The sequence below is a fragment of the Anguilla anguilla genome, chromosome 18 (genome assembly GCF_013347855.1).
Source record: "Anguilla anguilla isolate fAngAng1 chromosome 18, fAngAng1.pri, whole genome shotgun sequence".
NCBI lineage: Eukaryota > Metazoa > Chordata > Actinopteri > Anguilliformes > Anguillidae > Anguilla > Anguilla anguilla.
In genome coordinates, this window is record NC_049218.1 from 17,416,180 (window position 1) to 17,429,655 (window position 13,476).

Sequence of the window (13,476 nt, forward strand, 5' to 3'; positions counted from 1 at the left end):
ATTTGAGAAAGAAGCTTTTGAACACAAATGGCTTACAGTAGCTTTATTAATACACTTCAGTTCTGTCTCCTAAATATGTAGCAGAACTAATAACAACAGTCAGTTCATGTCAGTTAATGTCATAGCAAAGAGCTATTCTGTTCAGGAGGATAGTCCTCACACATGTGGTCAGGCACACGCATGCACACACACACACACACAACAGGAAGAGAAGCATGTGCTTCGGATCCTATTTCCACACTTATTTCAGGCTGGTTCAGTAGAAGGAGAAGCAGGCGCTGTGACACAGCCACTCAAGTGACCGAATCTGATTATCTCCACACCGATTCTGGGAACAGGGCTCACAGAAAAGCTCAATCTTCTCCTTGTACTTCCTGTGTAATGCGCAGCATCCAGCTTGAGCAGTGAGTGGGGGAGGAGAAGGCAACCCTGGGGATGTACAGACATGCACCGCACAAGCACAAATAATGAGTTTTCTGCCTCCTTTAGCCAAAGGAAAGAAATAAGGAGACAGAGATCTGACTCGCCTGCACAGCAGAAATCAATTCTTTGCCGTTAGTTAATGAACGGAATACTGGCTCGATCACAGCACTGAAAATGAAAAGAAAACATTCAAATCTACTGAAGGCTCATTTGCATCTAAATTGGCAGCCTTTGCCCTACATTTCAGGACCACTGGCCCGCCATTGTACCCCTCAGAGAGCGTGATCATTATACCACTGTGTGTGTGCATGTGTACGTACTTTCTGCATTTGTGTGTGTGAGTGCATCAGTAACACACTTCTGTGAGAACATCTCCGTAATGCTTTTTTGCTTCTTTGCTTATATTCTCTCTTTCTCTCTCTCTATCACACACACACACGTATCGCTATACACAAACATGTACGAACACATGCACCCAAAATAGTTGAGCGTGTCATTAGTGCTGTTAGGGTCAATTACTCATTCAACTTCAAATAATTTCACTCAACATATCAATGCATTCATTTCTAATCTCTTTCCAGGTCAACTACTCCACATTCAAACCCAGTTACAACACTCAGTTGTAGTTCATCTGCAGAACTTGTTTATTCCATTCTAATTCATAATAAAATGCACATTTTCTCACTCAATGACCGAACTGTATGTGTCAGCTGTGCATGCTGGCAGTGCTTGCGTGTCGTCAGTGCTATGCTGTGTGCTAGCAGTGCTTGTGTGTCATCAGTGCTATGCTGTGCGTGCTAGCAGGGCTTGCGTTTTATCAATACTATGATGTGCGTGCTAGCAGGGCTTGCGTGTCATCAGTGCTATGCTGTGCGTGGTAGCAGGGCTTGCGTGTTATCAGTGCTATGCTGTGCGTGCTAGCAAGTGCTGTGCATGTCATCAGTACTGTGCTGTGCGTGCTAGCAGGGCTGTGCATGTCAGCAGTGACATGCTATGCTGGTTAGCATCATTGTGCACGTTAGCAGAGCTGCATTGTCCCACAGGTTGAGGGCTTTCCATCCTTCACCTGGACATCACCTTGCACCTCAACCGCTCACCCCGGGGCGCCAGGAGGCTCTCCTGTAGGTGCCGGCATAGAAGGTCTATTTCAGGATCAAAGCTTTTAAGCATTTACTTCTGCTCCCATTATCAGCCCTATTAAAGCCTCACTTGAGAAGCCTGGATGCCCACGTGCGCTTGCAGTGCCCTGCGTGCCCAGGCCTGTCCATTAAGCAGCCACTCCCTGCGATTCGCAGAGCCCCGCTGCATAAAACTGCGATTAGAAGCACATTTACGGCCCAGTCCAAAAGACATAAGCGTTTGCATTTCATGCACCTTTTACATTTGATTTGCTCCAGTGCCATCTGTCTAGCACTACACTGACAGCTACCTTAAGCTTGTGAAAAGGATTCAGCAATGTCAGGTGTGTGTATGTGTGTGTGTGTGCGTGTAGTGTGACACGCTGCAATGATTTAGTCTGCGCTTGTTCCTGTCGCAGGATCTGAGTCACGCGATGCACTGTGATGCTTTTAGTTTCTGACATAAGGACCTGTCTTTCCAAGTCCCTATGGGATCCACAGTTCTCGGGGCCCTGTACTTTTTAGAAAATAAATCCATCAAAAAGTCTGGTGATGTGTCTTTTTAATGGTTGTTTAGGCACTCCTAAACCCTCCTAGTGGTAAAGGGAGGGTAAAAATTTAATATAAATTCTGTCTGCTTTCACCACCCTCCATCTAATTCCCATACTGGTCTAAAATTTCTGTTTACACACTGTAACTCACTTACATTAGAAATATCAGCTTAATTGCCTCCATTACATTGCAGATATTTAATCATTTCCCCTGGCAAAATGAAAACATATTACAGAACACTTTGTCTTATAATCAGAGGGATCACTGGAGATTGTGATATTCTAAATCAATTGCTTCCAACCCGGGACCCAAAAGATCAACCATTAAGTTTCAATTCATCTTAGATTACCTGTTTATGATGGTAATTAACCAGTAACCTTAAGACTGAATGATTATATTGATGTCTTGGTAGTATTCTGGTCGTTCATTAAATTGCTTACAGAATAATAATAAGTTGTTTATCTGTTTTACTTTTCACAACATATAATTTCAGCATTATTCCATTATTTCAACTTTAAGTAGAATCAAAGTATATAAAAATTATATATAAATAAATATATATATATTTTTTTTTTTTTTTCTGTCCCTTTGGACAGAAAATGTAATTAAATTAAAGCTGAGGTAAAGCCCTTTCCTGACTTAATTACAAATGCCCACCAAAAGGCATTTTAATCTGCACACCATTGCAATGCAAATGGCCTCAGTTTCCATAATTAAGTGACCGGCTAATTGACTGGCTAATTGTTTGATGGTGCCACGCCTGAAAGAGGTGAATTAAGTTTGAAGATGACTGCTATAGATACAGAAAATATTGACAATTGAAGCGGCCGAGGAGCGTTTGATTGAAGTAGCCACAGAATGCGCCAGTGGCTCATGTTGGATTCCTTTTGGGAAACACATCATGGCCGCCTCACTCAGAACAAATGCCACATATTTCAAATGACACATCTTTAGGACTTCGATCTGGTGGTCGTCTCACCTCCCCTGTCTCCTGGACAGTGTTTTTTTTTGAGACATTGCTGATTCGTGACTTCAAATAGTTTCCGCTAATTCGTCAATAAACCTTAAGGAATTCTGCACTGAAAATCAATGGGCGAAATGAAGGGGAAACAGTTATGGATCCCCGTGGTCATTTGAATGTGAATTAAGGATGGAATCGATAGGTGGCAGAATGACAGGGCGTGTTAGCCTGCCCTGTGCAGTCCTCTCAGATAGAGAGAGTGTGTGAAAGAGAGAGAGAGAGATGCTCTGTGAGCTAGCACACACAGTCCCAACACAATGGTGCCTCAGAACTCGCTAACTCCTTGACCAGCGTCAAGCCGTTAGCGGTGAGATTTAAAAGACCCCCCCCCCCCCCCCCCCTTCCCCCCGGCACCCACCACTGGAAGCATGAATAACACAAGAAGAGAAAGGTGTCCACTCAGGAAGAGATGAATTCCCACTCGGTTTTTCAGCCAGCACCCCAGGCTATAGGAAAAAGCGGTGCCCGCATTAAAAGCACAATCTCCCGCTTTCCCTTTTATTTACAGCCAACACACACATCTGCCGATTGTCCGTGTCTTAAGTGTCAGTTGGCGTAAGCGAAGGACACACAGGGAAGACTGCTGGCAGTGCCTGCAGCTTACAGCTTAGGAAGTGATGCTAATGGAGTGTGATGTAGGACCCAATGTACAGAAGCTGTGGGTGTAGAAGCTGTGGGCACAGAGGTGGAGGTGACGGTGTAGAAGTTGCTGACACTGTGTGTTTAACATGCCCTCATCCCCCTCCCATAGAAAATTTTTCAACTCGTAGTTGTGTGTGTGCTGTCTTTTCCCAACTGTACAGCTCAGTTCAATTAAAGACGCTGTCGCAAAGATGCTCCACAGAAAAAGAAAAATTGGGGGGAAAACGAGGCCTGAAACCCCAGTGGAAAGAAAAATACTCAAGCAGTGCAGAGAAAAAAACTCCCCAATGGAAAGAAATCTAAGGGGGAACTCGGCTGGAGTGGGGTGGGGGGGGGGGGCATCCTCCACTGGCTGGCCTGGTGTAGTAAAGATGGACTGCATGCTAACAGAGCTGATCATGCTATTACACCTGAAGCACACTTAATCCCAAATAAACCTGCTAAGCATTGGTGCAGTTAGATTATTCAAAACAGATTAGCAGGTTGCATTACCTCAAGATATTCATAGCTTCTTTTTTGCCAATTCTCATAATAATGTATTTTAAAACCAAACCTGAAAGCATCAGTGCTCTTTCAGAGGCTCATACTCAACGTTTAATGTTTTAATGTCAAGAATGTTTTGAGGAATCAAACACAAATAGTGCAGGAAATGACATTCACACAAATGCACAAATGGGCTGCCACATCTTTACCCAAGCTTTCCCAAAACACAGCAGCAAGAACCCTGTCTGACCCTAAAAAAAATTCTTCATAGTGCTTTATGGACTAATATTTGTGTATTTCTATCCACACACACACACACACACACACACACACACACACACGCATACACACACACACACACACACACAGCAAACTGCATTCAGGGCTGAGACTGAGCAATACCCTGTAGAGATATTTTCTTTACTACTGTAGTTTCCTCCATGTAAATCTCTCTTCACAGCTTACCAGTACATTAAATTAAAATGACTAAATGTATTTCAAAATGTATTTCATCCCAGTTATATACGACTCATGTGTTTATTTACTTATTCCTTAACTGTGACAAATCTGCACCATGGTGAACATCAGTCACCATTAAGGTTTGCCTTCATGTGTTACACCTGCCTGAAATGCAGAAGAAAGGAAAAGAAAACCGTTTCACAGTGTTAGTCTTGCAAAATAAAAGCGCACATATATTTAAGGATTGCGCAGAGGAAATGCATTGAAGGTGTTTTTAACCCAGAGAAACCTCTCAGGATTCAGGCTGGAGAGTGCGCAGAAAACACAGTAAGGTGAACCTCTTTAATGAAGGGGCGCACTACGCCCACGCACAGCAAAGCAGCTCCTGTTAATCCTGCTAGGTGTTTTAACCCTGCTGTAACTGGGGTTGTAAATTGTGCCCCTGGGTTTCACACAGAAACGGAGGAAGAGCAAGAATCGCCAATGAAGGCTCAAGCCCCTGGTGGCCAGAATAACAGGAAACAAGAATCAGACCGAGAGCACCGCCCATCACCTACAGGAACACGCATTGCTTCCAGGTAATTTATCTGCCTGGTGTGGAGAGTGCCATAATTGAACTGGTGTTTACATTAGCTCTTTTACTTAAGGGTATTAAGAACAGGTAAGCCTGATTATGTCACCCAATCTCCTCTCACAAACACACACACACATACACACACTTGCACACACACACACGCACACGCACGCACACACACTTGCACACACACGCACGCGCACGTACACGCACACACGCGCACACAGTGGTACTGTCACCTGTCCATCCCTGCTCCTCTGTTGTGTTAAAGGGTAATCTGGGTTGGGTTCGATCACAGGAATAAATGATGCTACATTCACGAAACGCTCCTGGAATTGGTCCAAACGCTGTACAATTTAAACTGCCAGTGAGGCACAACCCTTGTCAGATCAGCCAACCAGTTACCAACGCTGGGTTTAATTATCTAAAAGCCATATTGACTTTTCCAGCAAACGTCACAAAGCAATTTCACGCTCCAGTTGTCTCTCACTGAAGATCACCATAAAAGAAATGGTGGTATTAAATGTATAAGAAATTACCCAGCGTGTGCGTTAACTTTGCACTGAAGTGCTGGTTCTTGAATGATCGTATTATATGATTACACTAAATGGCCTGTGTTTTTTTTCCCCCACTTCCTACATGCTACATCCCAGTGCAATACGAAGCAGCACTTAACTCTCCTCTCCTCTGATACCAGGAGCCTCCAGGCACTGATTGAGTAACTTTAATTCTGCTAAAGTCCTTCCCTGGCTTTAATGGGGAATTTGAATGCACGGAGCCTTCATGTTGCTCTCAATTGACTCGGAGAACCGGCACCTCAAATTTTGTGTCACATGGCACTCTCGCACAGGGCACTTCAGGCAACCGATGGCCAGGACAGGAGACGATGATGAAGAGGATACTGATGGCAGTATACTTTCATATAATTCTACTCTGATGTTAGAAGTCCAGTACGTGTATGCTTGCTCTGGCTCCCTCTTATATTTAGAATTTCATTTCAAATTTTATCGTTGTTTTTTAAAGGAAAATGTGAAATCACCTGAGTATACAAGAGGCATGCTTGTATTCAACGAGAGAGAACGCACTCAGGTACACAGCTGAGCTCCTGTGTGTCCCAGTCCTTTTCTTTTAAGCTGCTTTTAGTTCTCATGCCCCCAAACTCAAGAACACTCTGCCTCAGTGTGTTAGAGGTTCACCTTCTGCTCCTGTTTTTAAATAGCTCCAAAACCGACTTTTTTAAAGACGGCACTTCACTGACCTGCTTAAACTTTTATTTTCTTATTTTGTTCTTATTGTTCATTTTTCACTGTCTTACTGTTTTGATTGTAGTTTCATAAATGTTTTATGTGGGCTTTCATTGCAGTTTTTATTATTATTTTTTATTTGATTTATGGCGTATACTTCTAGTTTTTAATCCTAGAAATAATTCTGTATCTTGCAGTTTATTTTTCTCTTGCACCTTTATTATCTCTGTAAAGCATGTTGTGCTGCTTTTCTGTGTGATAGGTGCTACATACATAAAGTTTATTATTATTATGCTTGTTGCTGTTGTTCATGACTGACATGATGAAACACAGCATCATCTTCTTTTGCTCTGACCATCCCCTGTCCCCTGAAAGCAGCAACTGGATGCCATGGAATGCAATTAATGAGCAGTCAAGACTCATGGTTGCAAGACACCCAACTCAAAGCTAATATTGTGCAGTCTATAATTAGCAGAGATAAGGTTTGGTCAGGCAAAGCCATTTGTCTTGTTACACATCAAAGAATCCTATTAGCACGGCCTCGTCGTGGACACGCGCTCCAGTTGGGAATGCAAAAGACTTATCTGGGGCTGAGGAACACATTTATTTGTCTTGGAGATGAGCGGGCTGAGGCGTTTTGGCCTTTGAATGTCAGAAACCTGTGTGGGTTTCTTAGAGCAGGTGATTCAGTGAATTGTTCCTTGCATAACATGAGCAGAAGGAGAGGGCCTCCACAGGCAGGTAGGAGGTTGGGTTTTTAGTGCCCTTTTGTTATCAGGTAGGAAAGAATGCCGTGTTCTAGGTTTGAGAAAATGAATGGTCAGCAGCAGTCAGCTTTTCAGAAATGTGTGATTTTTTTATCATCTGTTAGCTGTAGTGTTCTTTTTCTGTCTTTCTGCTAGGAAACTGCCCCAAACACACATGGGCATCTTGAGCTTGTAGTGGCTCACAGAGAGCAGTCACTGCCTTGGGCATGGTGAAAAGATTCTGTTTTAAGCAGTGGTTCAGAGACACAGTATATTCCCTGTTGGAGCAGTGGGCACACACACACATGCGAGCGGGCACACACACGCGCAGGCGGGCAGGCACACACACACACGCATGCTTGCACACACACTCTCTCTTTCTATTACTCTATCTACTGCATATCATTGTATTGAACAGTAACCTGACATCTTTCAGTTGGAGCACTTTGCCCCCAAGGGCTGGGTCAAAGGTCATGCAACCAGTACACCACCATTGAAAAAAAGTAATCTTTATTTATTAAACATCAACAGTACATCTTCATGCTGTGTATAAGTCAATATTTTATCTCAAGATGTCTTCTGATTGAATTGGAATTGAACTGTAGAACACAACAGGCTCTCATTTCTACAAGGAACCAATAAACCGAACAATGAGCAGTGAGAAAACAGATGGTGTGGAAGACTGAGAGAACACAAGAAACTTATAAAAGAAAAAATATTCAACGATGAGCAAAGAAGTCAGTATAAAATAAACAAAACCGATTAACTATAGTGAGCTCCATAATGTTTCGGACAAATACTTTTTTTTGCTTTACTCCACTTTCTCTGTACTCCACAATTTGAGATTTGTTAATTTCAGCTTTTATTAAAGGGTATTTTATACACATTGGTTCCAGCACGTAGAAACCAAATTGAGCACTTTTTATCCATCTATTTTATCCATAGATTCTTGATTGGAGGCTTTGATTGCCTTTGGAGTTTGTTATTGCATTTGTCAACATGAAGACCAGAGTTGTGCCAATGCAAGTCAAGGTAGTCATTATGAGGCTGAGAAATTAGAAAAGAACAGTCAGAGACATTAGCCAAACCTTAGGCTTAAAAAAGAAAGTGTGGCACCTGGTGATGTCAATGGGTCACAGACTTCAAATGGTCACTGCATGCAAAGGATATGCAACAAAGTACTAATCAAGACTACTTTTACTTTTATGTGGCACTAAGGAGTCCGAATCATTGTGGTACTTAATTAATTTAAATTAAATTAAAAGCTGAGAATGTGCACTTTAACCACACAAGAATTGTTTGTTAACAAATCTAAAATTGTGGAGTCCAGAACCAAATCAAGAAAAAGTGTATATTATAGGTTAAAAAATCGGGAAAATATTTTATTATTTTTCCCCAAAAATGTGTCATAATTATTTTCACCACAGATAATTTAAAATAAAAATCTGCAAAAATAAATATTTACTAACATGTTACATTTTTAAGTTTAATCTTAATGAACTGTATTGTGGTCTCTCATGGCTTCCTATTGCAATGGGGTATAAAAACAAGGTAACACACATGCAAACTGAAAGTGTCATCCATTACCATCGGAAAAGGCACAGAACTCACAGAAAAAAAATGAGAAAAATGTTTGTTGAACTTCACAAGTCAGGAGATGGTGACACTGAAATATAAAGCTAAAGATATCACTTTACACTTTTAGGTCAGAAATTAAGAAGTGTAAAACTGATGGAACACCTGGTAAACCTGCCTGGCTGAAGATGCAAGTCAATGATGGCTACCTGCACACACAGCGAGGCAGATGGTTTGGGAGGCAAAGGAAAACAAGGGCTATAGTTACAAAACTGGATTGCATTTTGGGGACATTTCTACCATATGAAGTCTCCCCCATGCCAGTTGGCTTTTCGGAAAGGATTTCCAGAAATTAACCTCTATTGAGAGCAATCACCAAAAATAAGCATCTGGAGTTTGCTAAATGGCATTCAAAATTGGAACTGGATTTGAACCTGAGTGCTCTGATCAGATGAGGCCGAAACTGAGCTTTCTGGCCACGCGCACCATCAGTGGGTTTGATGTTGGAAGAAGGATGTTTATGTTGAAAAGACAGTATGCTGTTTTGCTTCATTCAGACAGGTAAGAAACAGAGAGGGTGTTAGACAAAGAAGGTTCTCACAGATAAGAAAGTGCCATGGCAGGGGATCGAACCCCTCTCCGCTTGGCTCACATATGGCTTGAGAATTGGCTGCCCTACAGACTGCACTGTGTACTAAAGCAAATTTTCCACGTTTGAGAATGAAAATATGGCTCCGTAATTGTGTGAATAATTTTGTAGGGCCCTGTATAAGAAATATGTGAAATATGAAAAAAATGTTTCAAGATGAGTGGCAATGCAGTCTAAATAATCAACATGGTCTTTCTGATATCATGCAATATACAAAGAAAACCTCTGTATGCCTGTCTCTTACTTGCAGAGCTGCAGTAAGAGGCAGAAGACATCTGGTAAACAGACTGGTGCACCAGAAGCAGAATACAAAACAATGACCAGGAACTGTAAACAACGTATGTGGGCATGTATTTGTCTATTCCTCTTCGTTTCTCTGTTCTGTATAGAACTGCAGTTAACCAGCATTTCTCTCTCTCTCTTTCTCTTTTCTTTTATCTCTCTCTCTCTCTGCCTCTCTCTGCATGTGGGGGTTTCTCTCTGAATGAATGGAAGAATGAATGGAACCAATGTGGTGTAATAAACTGAATTTGATACCCTTCATTCCTCTGTACCATGTTTGCCTCTGTCTCTGTCTCTCTGTCTCTCTCAGTCTCTCTTTTTTATTTTATGAAATGAAATGAACCAAATTAACCAGCATTAACCAAAAACAGGAAAAGCTCTTTAAGGAACCAGCCAATGGAAGAGTCATACACTCTGGGCGTCAGCTAATCAGGATGTAATATAGCCTGGAGTCAATATTCTGGCAGGAAGAATTTCTTAGCATACAGCTGGAAAACCAAAAAAAGGACATGTCAGTTCAGTCTCTAATTGGTATATTTGTAAAAAGCCCTGATGTGACATGAAGGCTAGAAGGGCTTACTGCAGCAGACCTCTGACTTCACTGTTGCACGGCCTGCAGACCAGTAACATTCCCCTGTCAAGTGTCATTGCATTCTCACAGCGCTGTCTCTGCGGCTTCTGATTACGATCGCGCACGAAGGGCTAGAAGGGCTATCGTGTGAGTGTGCGCTAATGCGGCAATACACACAGACACACAGAAACAAGATATGTGAGAGAAGGAACAGTGAGAAGAGTGATGTTTAATGCTAATTGTGCCCATCAGCTGCTCAACAACCAACCCCCCCCCCTCCACCCCCTACCCCCTACCCCAAGGTTTCAGGACTAGATAGACAGAGGTATCAGTACCTTTGCAATTTGTAGGTTAAACAAAGTACATCATGCATCATGGATTCAAGCTATTTGATTACATGATTCAAAATATGTTCCAGATGATGAATTGTGGAATAGATATAGTTGCCATCTTGCCATTTTTACGTGTAATACATTCACTGGTAAAGGTGGTATAATGAGCTTCACTGCTTCAATATGAATATCCATCCATCCATCCATTATCTATACCCGCTTATCCTGAGCATGGGGGTGCTGGAGCCTATCCCAGTGTGCATTGGGCGAGAGGCAGGAATACACCCTGGACAGGCCGCCAATCTATCGCAGGGCACACATACCATTCACTAACACACTCACACACTCATACCTATGGGAAATTTAGAGTCACCATGCCTATCTGCATGTCTTTGGACTGTGGGAGGAAACTGGAATATATATATATATAGCTGTGTGTGGGTGAGCATACATTTGCATATGTGTGTGTGCATGCATATGACTGAGCACTGATTGGTCCTGCTGGCAGACAGGAAGTGAGGGTGGCAGAGCTCTGGAGAAAAGGAGCTTCATATCAGTCTCATCTGCTGCAGTTGAGATGTGAATAAGGATGTGACTGGAGAGTCTGTGTTTCTTTTCTCCTCCACCTGAGCCTTGACACGCCACAATGCACCCAACTCAGCCCGCACACCCTACTCTGGAGGGGGGAGGGCATACCCTTCAAGTATAGTTACAGAAAAGCTTGTTAACAAGGCATGGGGAGCGAACAATGAGACACTGTTACATTGTTCAGCTTCTTTCCCAGGCAGGAGAACCTCTTTGTCGCAGAGATAAAGTGCAGTGAGTAAACGATTTAGTAGCAAGTATCCATTCAAGGGTGCATCCCATTCCAGTGTACACAGTCCCATTGTTTGCCATGTAATTGAGTCGCTTTGGTTTTTGTTAATCTCGTCGTTTTATTTAATGAACGACCACTTAGTGGGGAAATTTAAACTAATTTAACGCAGCGGAGCACTCGGTAGCAAAAACACAAATGCTAGGAGACACATTTACCTATCAAGCATTACTACAAGACAGCTGGGTCAAAATTTTGACCTGCAGCTAATGGAACTGGACAAACAGCAAATGTAAAATGCAAGAACAACAGTGGCCAGCAGCCTGTGCAAGATGCTAAACAGTCACCAATGGGTTCTGGTAGATTTTGTTTGCTGGCTGATGACTTCTACCATGACTGTAAATTGACCCCAACTCCAAATGGATAAAACTTGTGAAGGGGTTTATGATTCATCCACAGCCATACATACAAGAATAGATTCTGCAGGTTTCATATTAGTGTGAAGTTACTGTGATTGCAACAGAAAGGTGGTAGGATTCAAGCAATGGGGAACTAAATAGAATTCCTCCCAACCACAGAGAGGAGACACAGCATCATCACGCCTGCATCTAATGCATTTCAGATTCTCCCGGCAAAGCTTTCCATTTCCAATTTATAAACATTTAAAACTGACACAGGTCCATGTTAATTTTAGAATCCCTGTGTTTCTTCGGAGGAAATGGCGATAAAACACACAACGGCACACAGCAGTTCTCGAACGGATGCACAAAGAACAGATGAGAGTTGCCAGGAGACAAATATAGAGCGTGATGCATGCACTTATCTTCTGGCGAACAAATAGCAGGTTATATAAAAACAACAGCAACAGTAGTAATGGTTATGACTAAGACTACTGTTCTGTCATGGATGCTATTGGGCCACAAGCAAGATCTGAATAGTAAAACAAGACGTTTTACTACAGTGGCTATTAAAGCTTATGATACGAGGATCCAACTGTAGATTTTATCTATGGTAGTTTTAAAAAAGTGTGGTTTGTTTCCAGTTTGAGAAAGCTGCTGACACATCTTCCAATTCATATTAGAAAAAGAAATGTCTTAGCAAGATCCTATGGAGACTGTTCATCTTTTCAGTGGTCTTAGGTCTTCTGGGTTTGGTTGCAATTCAGATTAATTCAGTCCATTTCCAGCCAAAATCTGATGACTGCACTACATTTAGAACTAACTGTATTTTTTTGTTGCCAAAAAAATATCTGTTAGGACATCCAAGTTTTTCAAGCAGAAGATATGCTCGCCAGGGGAGCAGGCTAGATGCTGCATTTTGCAGGTTCAAGCCTGGTACATAACTTGGCTCCTCCCACTTCGGGGGGGGGGGGGGGGCGGGGATTCAATTCGATTTTGTTTGTACAGTGGTTGCTACAGAAACATGGTCACAAAGATGTATTACAGAAAAGCAGAAAATTGAAACATTGGAACAGACAGCCTGAAACCCTCAAACGACCAAAAAGTGAGGGGAGAAAACTTCCCATTGGGAATAAAAAACACTCAAACATGATGAGAAAACATGGCAAGATTTCTTCCCAAGTGGGAAGAAATCTTGGGGGAGGAGATATAGATGAATATGGGATAGAGAAAGGGATCTCATCCTTCACTGGCCAGCCTGGTGTTAATAGTCCCCCAATATCAGCAGTGTGTGTTTGTGTGTGAGTATGTGTGAGTGCGAGTGTGTGTGCACATGCTTGTGTGTGTGTTTTGCATGCATTCTCTCTCCTATGGGACTAAGTGGCCTGCAGCCTGTAAAACAGCTCCTGGCACATGAGCGAGTGCAATGCTATGGCCCAGCAGCCGCAGTGCCCTGTGTGAGCATGCAGATCGCACTGCGGCGGCTCCAGGGACACAGCTGCTCAGCCCACAAACCGACGGGAAAAAAAGGGGCAAATACAGTTTGGAAACCATCTGCTATTTCACTAAACATTATATTTCCAGAATGTATTT

At 42.4% G+C, this 13,476-nt stretch overlaps 1 long non-coding RNA gene across 1 annotated transcript in view; it reads right to left on the minus strand.

The window, feature by feature from the left end:
• Nucleotides 1–551: 551 nt before the first annotated feature.
• Nucleotides 552–13,476, minus strand: part of LOC118218386 — a 37,332-nt gene continuing 24,407 nt past the window's right edge. Inside the window, exon 3 of the long non-coding RNA XR_004763403.1 lies at nt 552–591. This is a non-coding gene — a long non-coding RNA (uncharacterized LOC118218386). The remainder of the gene's footprint in view (nt 592–13,476) is intronic.